Raw genomic sequence first — 15355 nt, 5'->3', positions numbered from 1 at the left:
ATGTATATAACAATGAAAAATCTAACCCAAAAAAAAGGGGGTAGACCTCTATTTATAGCTAATAATAAATGGGCCTTAGTACAATGTAAGAAAAGGCCCTTCTAGAAAAACCCTAAAATGGATAAGGCTGTGTCCGTACGGTCTGACACCCGTACTTTTGTCAGAGCAAATGGCAGAATGGTCAGATGACGCGTGGCTTGTCATAAAAGGGATTCTTCGGGTCTATATTGAGCGTGCTCTCTTCAGGCTCGGGTTTTCTGTGGCCATCAACATACCCTCAATTTTGACACAGAGTCGAATGCACCCACGACCCCTCGGATTTCGTTCATATCGATCGTCAATGACCTTACTCTACCTCAATCCCATATCGGACGATTTAAACTTTACCTCGGTTCCTACCGGGTACAAGTTGCTTCAGTTTTTACCGTATAAAATATCATTTATTAAATGATCTGATAGTATAAAATATTACTTATGCTGATGTTATATACAACTTAAACTACTCGTTAAAAGAAAGGTAGAATTAGATGCATTGCGCAATTTTATAGAGCCTGAGATCCTCTTTCCTTTTGGTAGTTGACCTTATAAAATTTAGTTTGGTTTGGGAACTCCATTTATATGTCCTCTTTCCTCTTGGCTATTTTCTTTTTGTTGGTTCAGATAATTCATGGCTCAACCTTCTTTTAGTGTAAAACAAGAGGAAATTAATGGCATGCATTATTAAGCCTATAATCGGGGGCGGATTTACCTTAAGCCGAGGTGTGTCACGTGACACTGCTTCCTCGGAAATTTTTGCTAAATATGTATATATAATTAAAAGGCAGAAGCTAACATGGAAGATATATACAATATAGTGACATTGCTTAACACTTCCCATTGCGCAGCACAACTGGTTAGGCGTTGGGATTATCTTGTGAGTGCGAGAGTTCGAACCCTCACAACACCATTTTTTTAAATAAAAGTTTTGGTCACCACCTATCTTTCTGCCAAATGATACATGTGAGAGTCGAACTTGTGACCTCTTGGAAGTTAACAAAACTAAAACCCATCGGTCTAAACTCACACTTATTTATTGATGCGACAATAAACATCTTCAACTAAAGAAGAATCTTACTGCTTTCGTAGATAGTTATCTGTTGCAGGTGCGGTTCTTTTTTATGTTTTTTTTTCCTTTCACCTTCTTTCTCGCCAATAAGATTGATTAAGGCAATTTACGAAATCAAATGAATAATCAGTTGTTTAGTGAATATTTGGTGCCAAATATATATATAAAAAAAAAGTATTTACTATTATTTCTAATGAGGTAATTTTGAATACATTTAAAAAAAAAAAACTCATCGAGAAAAGTAGTAGTATTTTTTTAGAAAAAGTTATAATAATGTATGTGAATTGTGTTTTATTAGTATTTGTTCCTTTTTAATGTGGTGTTACATTATTTTGTTTATTATTACTCACTTTAAAAATTTTGTTTATTATTACTCACTTTAAAATGTGACATCGCTGACAAAAAATTCTGCATTAGCCACTGCCTATAATGCTCGCTTACTGTGTTCCCTTAGAGACGTCGAGAAGATAATCCAAAATTGAGAAGTTTTTGCTATAAAAGTTGATTTTAAACTAGGACAGATTTAGAAGAAAACAAATTTCATGGGTGGGTTTTGCTTTAGGGAAAAGGAAATGAAAAAAAGTCAACATAAATGATAGGGTGTCGGATTTAAAGTCTGAGGCCATGAGTGGATAACAAAGTGAAGGCGTGAAACACGTTACGTTATCGTAGAGAACTTACGGACATTACCCCTTCAATCATATCCAAATAATAAATTTGAGGCTCCACCTTAATTTTATATTCCAGTACAACTACTTTGCAGTGACAGAATTAGAATTTTTATCTAAGGGGTTCAAATATATGAAGAAATAAATATACGAAGGAGTCAAGCGGGTTCAACATCTACTATATATGCATAAAAAATAATTTTAACCTTATATATACAGTGTAATTTTTAGAAGGGGTTGTTGAATCCCGGAGCTACCTAACTCTCGCCCTGCTTCTAGGTCGTTTTGACTCAGAGTCCTTTAATATTCATTACTACTCCCTCTGTCCCATAATAAGTGTCACCTTAGCCAAAAACACGCGTATTAAGAAATCAATAATGCAACGTGAAGTTTACCAAATTACTCATATATAATAAAAATAAATTACTTTTTCCTCTTGATTAGAGCATGCACAAGTAGTAAATCTTTTGACATTGGGAATCCAACAATACCAAGTTTCTATGTGGCTTCTCCAATCATCATTTAGATGTTACTTTAATTTGTCACTTTTTGTCTAAGGGTAGAATAGGAAAAAACTAGTCAATTTGTGTCTTGATTTTCTAAGGTGACAGTACTTATTATGGGATAATTTTTTTTGATTAAGATGACATTTATTATAGGACGGAGGGATTATATAATAAGGGAAAATCTCAAATATTTTGTTGTGCAATTTGCTAACTAAAAGGATTTGCATTTTACTATAGGAATTTAGCTATGCATAGCGTTACACGTTACTTTGTGAAAGTTGGACTATTTAATGAAAGTTAATGTTTGACACACAAGTCAAGATGTCTTTTTTGATCCGCAAGGGAACAAGAAAAGGTGTCTTCTTTCAAGTCTCTTGCCACCCTTGATTTACTAAATTATTACTTTAATTGCCCTCATACTTTTTTGTAATTTAGACATCTCACATGGCATTTTAAACTCTCCAAAAAGGCATAAAAGGTGATGATATCAGCAAATGTTCTACGCCATCGGTTTTTTTTTGCTTTCTTTTTTCTCACATTATACACACTGCTGAATAATTCTTGAACAATTTTAAGAAAAATTTGTATATTTAGAGTAGCTTTGACAACATGTTCTTCAAAGATCATTTTGGTTAGACCTTGTCAAACTTAACTTTATGTCATTTTATGATCCTAAGAACATTCTAATTTATTTTTAGAAACCAAAATTGAGTTCTTAATCCCAAAAATATCATTTTAATTTTTTTTTTAAAAACTAAATGACTTTAAACAATGAATGAATTTGATGTTGTTATACTTATCGTTGATATTGAAATCTGTTTAAGATAACATTACTACTATATATAAGGGGAAAATATTCATTTTTTGTAGTTCTCACATGAATTTTCTTGTTTCTTTTTACCCTTAATTAAAATTTTAATGGATGTGTAAGTTCTTACACATTTTGGTAAAGTTTTAATGAATGTGATAATGACATGAAAAAGGAGATAGCGAGGAACACAAAACACACTCATACATATTTGAGTCTTTCTTTTATGCGAATGTATTATCAAACTTGTTTCAAATTATACTTTTTCTTAAGAATTTAATATATGCTTAGTTATTGAATTAAAATATTATTCTTATAATGTTATTTATTATTTATTGATCTTATTTACCATTTATTGTCAGATATTTTAAATATTTATTCGTCTGATTAGACGTAAAGTTTTTTTTTTTTTTTTTAAATTTTCTCTTGTAATCATGTGTCGTGCGTGCTTGCAAACATAAGTAATTAATAAAATTTTCACTTAATATGGGATTAAATTTTAAATTAAAAGAATAAATACAAATAACTTATATCATTGTTTAATATTTTAAAAATGTATCAAAATGTAAATTATAGTCCTCCCGTCTCAATCTAAACTAAATTACAAAGCACTGTTCGCACACATTTTGAAAGTAAAATTTACCTATTAAATGAATATATTAAAAGAGGAACTATAAAATATTATTTTCATATATATATTCTGAAAATATTTGAAAAACAGTTTTGTAAAGAAAATGAAATTTGATCTTCAAATAGTAATAATACTAAACAATTGCAAAAAGTATATTTTTTCACTTATTTTAATATTAAAATATTTTACAAGATAGGGGATAGTCAAAATTTTATATCATTTAGGATAAAATAGTTAAGTTCAACATGAAAAAATTATTACAGTGTACATTCCATAAAAAAGGTTCATTAAATAAAAAAAAAGGGATTAGCATTACGTATTTTTAACATGCATCTTTTGAAAAGAAAAGAAAGCTTAAAGTAAGAACAATTTAATTTCATTGATTTTTTAGTATTTTTGTATGGTTTAATTTGAAAGAACATCTACAAAAGTATCTTGTAATAACAAGGCTTTTAATTAAGTATATTTATTTATAAGTTAACTTTATTGATTTCATCATATAACAATATTGCAGCATTAAATATTTTTGACATTACTTGAATACTGTAATATCTTTTTGGAAAAAAAGGAGTTAACTAATATGTGTTCAACTCAGAGAAATAAATGAAATTAATTTAACATATGAAAAGCTCAATTTTTGCATCAGAGAATATAATCTCAAAAAAATTTAGTAAAATAGAAATGAGAAAAGCTTTCATTTATTTGACTTTTTGAAAAAGTCTAATCTATAAACTAAGAAAAATATTTCCTTAACTTTTAAATACCTTTTTGTACCTTAATATTTTAGAGTTCTTTAGAAAGTGTCAAACTGATATTACAAAAACAATGAAATAAGAGCAAAAAAAGTTTAAAATAAATATACAAATTTAGTAAGTAGGTTTGGGCCCGGACTTAGCACGGGCCAAATGACACTGGTATGTGAATAACATCTTACCCTTCTTTCTGCAAGTTGTTTTATGCACCTAAACAACATTAATAAGATATGAATTGGGTTGTATCTAATTTTCGTAAATTATTAAAGTTTGTCTAAATTACTCTTACTTAACCTACAGAAACTTATTGATGAAATTGGTTTACTAGTTACTACAAATAAAATACTCATGAGTAAATAAAGAACACACAAACTTTTATGTGGAAAATTATTATGGGTCAAAAGGTATAAAAATCACGACCTATCCTTGTAAAATTTAACATCAACTTCACTAAATAATAAGCCAAATTCATATTACAACTTAGTAATCCAAGCCACTAACTCTAATCCCTTCTCGACGTTCACTAGATTGTTGCTAACCCCTTAAAGTTAACTGCGCTTGAAGACAATTGTATCTCAAAAAAATACCCTACAGAGTGCTCTGGAATTTTATTTTATTTTTAAAAAAAAAAAAAAGAAGAAAAAAAAAAGAGTTACATCTATATTCCTAGAAAGACAACTTGATGCTTCAATAGACTAAAAGTATTCAGTTTGTTACTTGCGCTCTCCTTTAAGAATGTCTCAACTTTCAATGACAACGGCTTTTAGTTTGCTCTCAATTTGATTTGACCAAAACCTTGGAAGTGCATAATAGGTAGGTCATTTTAATAATTAAGCAGTCAAAACAAATATGAAAAATGATTTACAAAAGATCTTCTACCCTAAACATAAATTGCCGGCTTTAAGCTTTACCCAAAAGAACATGCAACTTTTCCAATAGTAATTCTAGTGAAAATCAGACTCTTTTCTCAAGGTGAAAGCTAGTCGATAGTCCTTTGATTAGAATTGAAATTCTTAAAAAAAAATAAAGGTAGGTAAGCACAAATTCTAAACTTTGATTTGGGTAAGATGAAACTTGAGTGTTACGTGTTGTCTTATCTAGTTGATTTATAGTTTTCATTGAGCTAAAATAACAGTAATTCTAAACTCCCGCCATAACATAATGGTAAGAACCGCCAGATGGTTACTTATTTTGTTTGAATTTGGCATCACCTATGTAACCAAAAAGAAAGTGAGATAGCAGAGTACCTTGCACCTATAAAGAATGAAAATTCACGTTTAAGGATTGCTTCTCAGACGAGTAAATAGTTGTCATAAATAAAGAGGATATATAATTTGACCTTGATGGCACAGTAATCAAAATTGAACTCAATGTGTCTTTCTAATACTCCCTCCGTCCCATAATAAGTGTCACATTAGCCAAAAACACGTATTTTAAGCAACCAATAATGCAATGTGAAGTTTATCAAATTCGCCCTATATAAGAAAAACAAATTACTTTTACCTCTTGATTAGAGCATGCACAAGAAGTAAACTTTTTGACATTGGGAATCCAACAATACCAAGTTACTATGTGGCTTTTCCAATCATCATTTAGTTACTTTATTGTCCAAGGGTAGAATTGAAAAAAACTAGTAATTTATGTCTTGGTTTACTAAGGTGACATGGGACAAAAAAAATTGGCTAAGGTGACACTAATTATGGGACGGAGGGAGTAATAAATAAGTATGGAGACATTCGCTCATAGAAATTGATATGAACTCCCCCACTCTGTGCTGGTGCTTATCCAACAAATAATAAATCTACTTCCCTAAGAATAGACAATTTGAAAATCGATTTAAATATTAAGAAACTTCCTTCTACATTTAAATTAACATAATTTGATTTTGAGCTAGATTTCACAGAATTAAGAATTTTATATAAGAAAAATAGAAAATTTGGAGATAAATTTCGCCATTAGAAAATAATTTTACTTTAAATGTGCAGTGCATGTATACAATGCACATTTTACATTGTATTGCATATACTGTGTGTTAATATTATCCATGAAATATACATTTATATATTGTAGCATATAACACTTAAAACTTTGGATCACCTTTTCCTATTGTTTTATATGGTAGTCTTCACACAATGAGCTAGCATATATTTTATACTGGACACTGTATATGTCAATAGTATACATGAAATATACGCGATGTATATATTTGTAACATGTACAACTTGAAATATCAATCTATAAAACCTGTATATTTAATGTATATCATCTTCTCCAACGACTTCCTTTTATAGTACGCGTACAAAATCTAGAAAAGAAATGTTTAAATATACAAGAGATTCTCTCATTTCATGTGTTATAAGAAAGTGATTAAACGATCCACATTAAATCAGTTTTTTTTTGCTTTTAAAAGAGACGCACGCACGCACAAGATGAAAGAGGAGAAGCACAATTCGCAAGACCGCTGACGTGACACACACGAATTGGGCCAAAAAATTTCAAATTTCTAGCAGCTTGGGCCAAATTTTTCAAATTTCAATTGTAGCCAAAATTCGTTTAAATTGTACCCAGATTTTGCATAAATTGTCAAGTTGCTTTTAAATTAAAACCATTCTTTACACAATTAAACCAATTTCAATTAACTAATTAATAATCGACCTAGATTTAAATAAAATTAAAATTAAATTGTATCTCAAATTAAGTGATTAGGCTTCTTGACTAGATACAAATAAAAATAAATATTATAAATAGATTAATTATATAGTAATAATCCATAAATAATTATAATTTAGTAATCTAAATATTATACAATTAGACACTTCGATTTGAAATGATTAAACAAAATATAATTAATTTAGGTAGACAAAATTAGTATCTTTTAAATATATGCATAATATATATCTATATATATATTATGGTATTTTTCCAAATGAAACGCCAATATAGCCAAAAATAAGTAGAAATATTTGTTAAAGTTTATAATAAAAGTAATTAAATATTTTTACTTTGTTTAAATTTCAAGAAACTTAATGAATCAACTTAATATTTGAGAGCCAAAATTGCATGTTAACAATAATAATATTTCTAATTTGCATGTTAACAATAATAATATTTCTAATTTAAGTATGAAAGTTGGAAAACACAAATGGTTCCAAGAATATGAGGTATTAATCTTTTTTTAATCATTACGTAATATTCAGTATTGATATACCTGATTAATTTAAATTCACATAGCTTATAACTAATAAGAGATAATGGTAAAAAATATACCTGAAGTATCATTTTTTTGTGAGCTTCCTATACCTCAACTGTCACTAACTTTTTGTCAAAACACATCTCGATTAGTATCTGATAGTGTGTGGTGTAGACTCTTTTTTTTAATTATTTAAAAATGGTGCAAGATGACGTTCTACTTAAATAATTAAAGGAACTAATTGTAAAATTAAAAAAAAATAATTTAGGTAATGGTCATTACTCTACGTTAGTACAACTTATAACATGTCAGGCCGCAGTAGCGCATGTGCTCCATAACAGACAAAGTATTGTACTAAATAAGCCACACATTGTCCGCGATTTGGATTCAGATATGTGTATTTACACATACAACTTCGTTTTTTAAAAGGTCACGGAACTCTATTCAACTTGTAAACGTCTCTGGATATTTGTGTTTGTCACCTTCTCTGGACAACTAGGGGCAGCTAGCCGTGCTAAGCACGGCCCAATCCAAAATTTAGAATATAGAATTGAAATTTAAATGTAGGTGTAGAGCTAGCTATGTTTAAAAAACATCATTATTTGGGGGAAGTTGAAGATTGACACACTTTAAGTTTTTTGGTCATGCAATTTGGAGCTCAAATTTAAAATGTTGATTTGAAATCAGTGTTTGTTTATGACATTGAATAAAACTTCAACTTTAATTTCAAATTTCAAATTCTCTTTAAAGGTAGGATTTTAATTCCAAATTTGTGATTTTTTTTTTTTAGAATTTAAAACTTGACCCATAAGTTTATTTTGCAGCTAAAAGAAAAGATCCATAATTTTAAGTTTTGTCCAAAAAAAAAAAGACTCATAGTAGATCTTAGTATGCAATTGAAATCATTTATCTATGAAACAAACATGAAATATGCAATATATTAATGTTGCGCCCTAGGATATTCTGATACCTTGTTTATGAACTATGGTTTGCTCATTTGGTAAGATTGTAAGAATGAGGAAGTTTTGATAGTTTTCTTAAATTGTGGAATTTTCATGTTTATAAGAAAAAAAAAATATAACTTTTGAAATCCACGTTGCATATCCAGGAAAAATTGCAACTTCAAATCAACATAATTTCAAATTCAAACAAACGTTTCCTGACATATCATTCACACTTTTTTTAGTTTATTTTTTTGGTTATCTATTAACTATCTTCACTAACAAAATCCTTTTTAGTAACTTCAAATAACAGTGAACTATTTTCGTCTTTTTAATTTATGTGAATTTATTTAAGTCGGATCAAGTAAATTTGAAACTCTCAACTAATCCCTTTTTACTTAAGAGAAGTTAAAGAGAAAGTGAAGATACCAAAAAAAGGTTCACGCACTATAATATGATCAATCTAAAGAACCAATTCAGTCAGAACTATGAAGATGTCCTACCTCCTTAACAATACATGCTTTAGCTTTGTACTTCTATCTAAAAAAAAAAAAGATCAACTACCTTGGTAATTTTATTTTAGCTGGTAGTATTTTATCACAATTACTGGGAGTAAATAATACGGTATAAACCATAAAGTGAAGCATTAAAATACAGATAAGAGCAAATAGGAACTTAAAGCTTTATCTGAATAAATAGCTGTCAATATTGTGTGCAAGAGCTAATTTTAGAACCACATGGCAGCGAGTTGCATTCATTATAGATGGGGCCCATTGGATACACCAAATCACCCGTCCACCCAAGGAAGTTGTTCCAATTCGTTAATATCACATGAATGTCCTCATTAACCCAAAAATTGTATAAAGGGGAATATGAGGGCTTTTCAATCAATTCACATTGACCTTAAGCTCTTCTCTTCCCTCTTATTCATAGTAGTAATAACTAGTGTTGTTTGGCTCGTGCTAAGTCCGGGCCAACCCAACGTATATTTGTAAATCTTTTTATAATTTTTTATTCTTATTTTTTTGTTTTTGTAACATCAGTTTGACACTTTCTAAATACTTCGAAAATATTAAAATACAAAAGGTATCTGAAAGTTAAAAGAGAACATTTTCTTAGTTTATACATTAGATTTTTAAATAAAAATAAACAAATGCATGCATAAAAGCTCTTCTAGTTTCTATTTCTTGAATTTTTTTGATATTATAGTTTCCGATGATCCAAATCGAGCTTTCTTCCAAAACATGTTAATAAGTACTTTCATGTTTTTCCTCTTTTTCTTTTCTTCATTTAATGAACTTTTTATGGAATCTACATTGTAGTAATAATCTTTTCATGTTGAACTTAACAATTTTGTTCTAAATTATATAAAATATTAATTATCCCGTATTTAGCAAAATATTTTAATATTAAAAAGTAAAAAATATATGTTTTGCAATTGTTAAGTATTATTATTGTTTAGAGATCAATTGTATTTTCTTTCACTTTAGTTTTTTTCAAACATTTTCATAACATATATAAAAATTAACGTTTTATAGTTCCTCTTTTTATATAGTTATTTATATAGATAAATTTTATGTTAACAGTGCGCACACGTAAAATTAGATTAATTAAATACCGTACCTTGAAATTCATTTTTCTATTGAGACGGAAGGACCATAATTTACATTATTGATACCTTTTTAAAGTATTTAACAATGATATAAGTTATTTCCGTTTATTCTTTTAATTTAAAACTTAATCTTATCTTAAGTAAAATCTTTGTTAATTACTTATATTTGCCAGCATATACACCATAAAATTACCGAAAAAAATACTTTAAAAATAAACGTATGTTTAACAGGTCAAATAAAAATTTAAAATAGCAAATGATAAATACAAAATAACATCAATAAATAATATTATAAGAATAATGTTTAAATAATAATTACTCCTATATTAAAATAGAAATTGAATAACAGGATAATTCTTTAGTGTCTATAACAAATTCTTAAGAAAATTATAATTTGAAATAAGTTTAATAACATTTCCACATAAAAGAAATGAAATACACATAAAAGAAATCACATATGTATGAGTGTGCATTGTGGGGTCTATTATCTTTTCCATTACATTATCATTGAATAGTGGCAAGTAAAAAAACCCTAAAGTTCTTAAAAATTACCAAAATGTGAGAAACTTACAAAGTCATAACAACTTTAATTAGGGTTAAAAGAGACAAAAAAACTCATGTGAGGACTACAAAAAATAGGGATTCTCCCTTATATATAGTAGTAATATAACCAAAACACCAATTTAGAATTTCTAGAGTATAAGGGCACCATTAAAATAAAGAAGAAAAATATGTACTACATGAGAATTGATCCGCATTCCTCTAGAAAAATAAGTTAACCTTCAATCAAGTACACCATTTACCCTTCTTGTAGCATGAGTTCTGACAGATAATATTATATCAATTTTAGAAAATACATACACAAAATATTTAGATTTATGGAGAAATCATGGATTCTAGTGCTCCAAATTTAGTGTGTAAATTCGGGCAATTTGCAAGATTGCCCTTCGCTGGGGGTAGTCTTTAAATTTGCCCCTCAAATTGGTGGTCTTTAATTTGCCCTGCGCACTTGCAAATCTCGTCTTAGTAAGGCGGTACGATTCTCGTTCGCCTAAAGGCGTAATTTTAAGCGTAATTTGCAAAGGCGAAATTGTAATGACCCATTTGGTCGTTTAGCACTTTTAGAGCTAATATTCCTAAAACACTTTTTCGTGGTCTTATTTTAGTGTTTATAGCTTGCGGTAATGCGTGACTCGGTCATTTAATTGACAGGTAAATTTTTGTATATATATTTATTTACCGTGTGTGAATAGTTTATTCATAGGAATATTATTTGCACCCATATAAGGTATAAGTTGGTAAATATATTATTTGACGGAGCGGGTAAATTTTAAAGTAGACAAAGTGGTTACTGAAATTAATGAATTAAGGAGACTACTGTGAGGAGACTACTGTGATAAATAATACGACTAGGCCCACATATCTTTTCCTTGGTGGCCCATCTGTGGAATACCTAATATATAGAGTCTTAGTTCATTAATTGCATAGAAAAGAAAGCGTCTAGGGGCAGTTGGAAATACACTACGCATGAACTTTGCACAGCAAGGGAAAACATAACTGTTTGCATGTATATTATTTAACCCAAGTCACGTGATCATTGAATTGAATGGTTGTACTAGTAGTAATTTAAATAAGGTAATCATTAGGTTAATGATTAGGATACATGTTTGGCTAATAATTGAGAAAATGGTAGGGGAATGTTGAATTGTTATGGCTATTACGTAGGTTGCAGTGCATTGTTGAGGGATATTATTTTATTATTATTTTGGGGGATTGAAGTCATTATCTACTTTGGGTCTACTGGTTTCTAATTTTTATGGAGGGAGTAATAATTTTGGGTTAATAATGCATAGTACTATGTTTGTGTGTAACGTAGTAAACCCATATATGGTGTTTTGTGTTACATAGCCTTGCATATCCTGCAAAATCCATTTCTTGCTTACATTATCATAGCACTATACTTCAGTGACCATATTTTCGTTTAGTCATAAAATTGTGTACACATGTTTTGCTTATGTATTTGAATATAATACTATTGATAGTCAGTGTATAATGCATTATATGTAGTTAAGTACTAGAATTATTGAATAGTATGTACACCTTTAAATTCATGGTATTTGAGTTGTGGAAGTTAAATTTTAATCCAAAGTTAATATTTTGGGGTAATTAAAGGTTTCGAGTCCTAGTCTTAAGAATTGGGAATTTATAATTTGAGAGTTCATTATGGATGAAATTGGCTAACTTTCAGGATATATGACCCTTAAGTTATGAATGAAACTATTCTTTTTTTTTTAAAGAAAATTCCAGTTTTACCCTTGTGGGTCCGTGGTCACTTCGTGGGGTGTACTTTTGGGTTTTGGATATAAGTATAGTAATATGGGTGTCTTTAGATTCGTATTCTAACGTAGATCGCATATTTGATGGATTTTGATCGTTCAGAGACTCTACGCAGAGGAAAGGCATTGGTTTGATTGTTCGTGGCACTCGCTCGGCATCGAGGTAGGTTATGGCTTACCTTTTTGGTTAGACTTCGATTAGCGAAACATATGTATAGTTAGATATTGTGGGAGAAAGCATGTACGCTTTCGGGTACGAAGTTGGTATGGACTAGGTTGGTATTGTTGGCGATTTGTTGGCTTGTAGCCTTATATGGTTGTGTTGTGACTTGATTGGAAGTGATAATAAGGAAGAGATACACGAGGCCCGAAGTCCTTAGGGATCGTGAGTACACGAGGCCCGAGGTTCTTCCGGGATCGTGAGAGTAAACGAGGCCCGAGGTCACTAGGGATCGTGAGAGTGGTACATGGACTTCGCGAGTCCCCCATGGGTCATGGCCGGTTGGCGACGATCTACACCGCCATAGCATGTGTGTACGGCGTTGCATTGCGTTGTATTGTATTGTATTGCCTTGCGTTGCGTATTCATTCTTCATATCATTCTTTTATGCCTTGGATTACGATATATTTCTTTCTATATTTAATCGATATAGTGGATTGTGATTTCTACTTGTACTTGATTGCGAGCATGTCTATCTTTCAGTTTCTTCTTGTGTATAAGTTAGCTAGTTGTTGTCGGCCTATGATACCTACCAGTACTTGTGTTTGTACTGACCCTACCTTGTTGCATTCCTTTTGCGTGCAGAGTACGAGATGCACTGTTTACGCACCTCGACATTGATCCCGAGGCTATCGCGAGTTTGCTAGGGTGAACTTATTGATGAGTCGCCACCCCGGGACTCCTTCTTTACTACTTGTCTTACTTTAATCCTTAGACAAAGATTTCTAGTTTTGAGACTCATGTATTATTCAGACACGTTGATCAGTGGCTCTTGTACTATTTCAGACCATTTTCCTTGGGTTGTTTTTAGAATTGGAAATTCCGTACTTGGTATTTATAATATATGTTAGACTCTTCATTAATTTCACTTTATTTAGTAATTATTGTTGTATAACTGATTAAGGGAAGGGTTCTCCTACCGAGGTGGGATATGGTAGGTGCCCACACGACTTAGCGGCATTGGGTCGTGACAAGAGCTCAAAAATTAAAGACCACCCCAAATGAAGGACAATCCGCGCAAAAAAAATGTGTAAATTCGCCCCTGAACCAAAGCCCAACTTCATTGTGTATAAATTATGTTATTAATTTTTTTATAATATATATAAAATTGATTTTGTCCGTATATTATTCAAATAAAAAATGTACCTCCGCGAAATCTTGGATTGTTTTCTCTTTTTACAATAATATAATAAAACTTCACTAAGTGTTGAAAAGTAATAAAAAAACAAATGGGAATCGTGATTACATGTGACTCTGACATGTATCAACTAAAATAACATTGATTCATTATAATATTAATAAAAAAGCTTTAATGTAAACTTTTAAATTAGTCCAATGTAAACATATTTTATGATTGAAAAGAAGACTTTGCAGAGTCTTCTCCCCTAAAAGAGTTCGATCTAATTTGTGAATAAAAGTAATTGGCCAATTAAAATGAATTCCATTCACTTGATGTTTGTATTGAATCTACAAATTGAAAAAAGCAAGGAATATATCTCCATTGAGATCATGGGAAGATTACCGGAGAAGTTATGAGGTGTGAGAGTTAAAATCAAAATGATGAGAAGTAGTAGAGGATTAACTATATATCACAGAAAATAGTAGTAGGAGTAACTTCATAAGAGTTATGACTTATGAGCATCCACCATAATTTTATTTCATAACAACATAGTATGTATTATACACATATTTTTCGGAATAATTTCAGATCTCTAATGATTTACAATATTATGCTTACCTCTCTTATTTTTTTTTATAACAATTCATATTATTAATTATTATTGTAAAAAATAAGGATCCGACTAATTTGATTCTTTTTAATAAATTCTATTATCTAATTTATTCTGTAAAAAGCTTTCTAAAACAAATTGCGTTAGATAATTATTTTCATCTTCCATTAACCCCATTCCGCTAAACTCGTTTATAGTATGAGTCAACTATAATGATAAAATATGTTTTAAAAAATTTAACATGATAAGAAGATTAGCACAAGGCATATTGGAGTTGATGCCACTGATTTGGCCACCGTAACCTCTTTAGGCCGACGATTCTTTCACAGTTTCAACGCCTCCAAAAATATATACATTAATCCACATGTAATTTGTGGAACATTATGCTAATAAGCTTTCAAGCAGAGTTGTTAATATAATAGTTCTCAGAAGCATTATAATCATGAAATTTGAAGTCTTCTTTTTATGAATTAAGAAATAGAATTTGTTTGTGCATTATTTGGTAAAATTTGTGCGATACTAAAAATAAAGTTATTTGTCAAATTTTATTGAAAATAAAGATATTTACATCAAATCATGAAAAGTTGAGTACTCTTTTCTTATCGAGTAGAAATGCAAACAATTTAACATATACGCTTTGTCCTAATTTGATCATCTTCTTTTCCTGCTCAATAATTAAAGCCATATAAAATATTCTTATTTTTTTAGTATTTTATTTTAATCCTTGACACTATCATAACGATTTTAGCATGAACAGTTTAAATAATAAGATCATTTTAGACAAAAAGATTTTCAGTGGAAGATGGAAACAAACCGATTCTAAAGGAATTTTAAAAGGTTTTTAAAATGAATAGTA

Source organism: Lycium ferocissimum, chromosome 8 (genome assembly GCF_029784015.1).
Source record: "Lycium ferocissimum isolate CSIRO_LF1 chromosome 8, AGI_CSIRO_Lferr_CH_V1, whole genome shotgun sequence".
In the NCBI taxonomy this organism is placed as follows: domain Eukaryota; kingdom Viridiplantae; phylum Streptophyta; class Magnoliopsida; order Solanales; family Solanaceae; genus Lycium; species Lycium ferocissimum.
The sequence above is the reverse complement of the archived record's forward strand: the minus strand, read 5'-3'. Positions refer to the sequence as shown.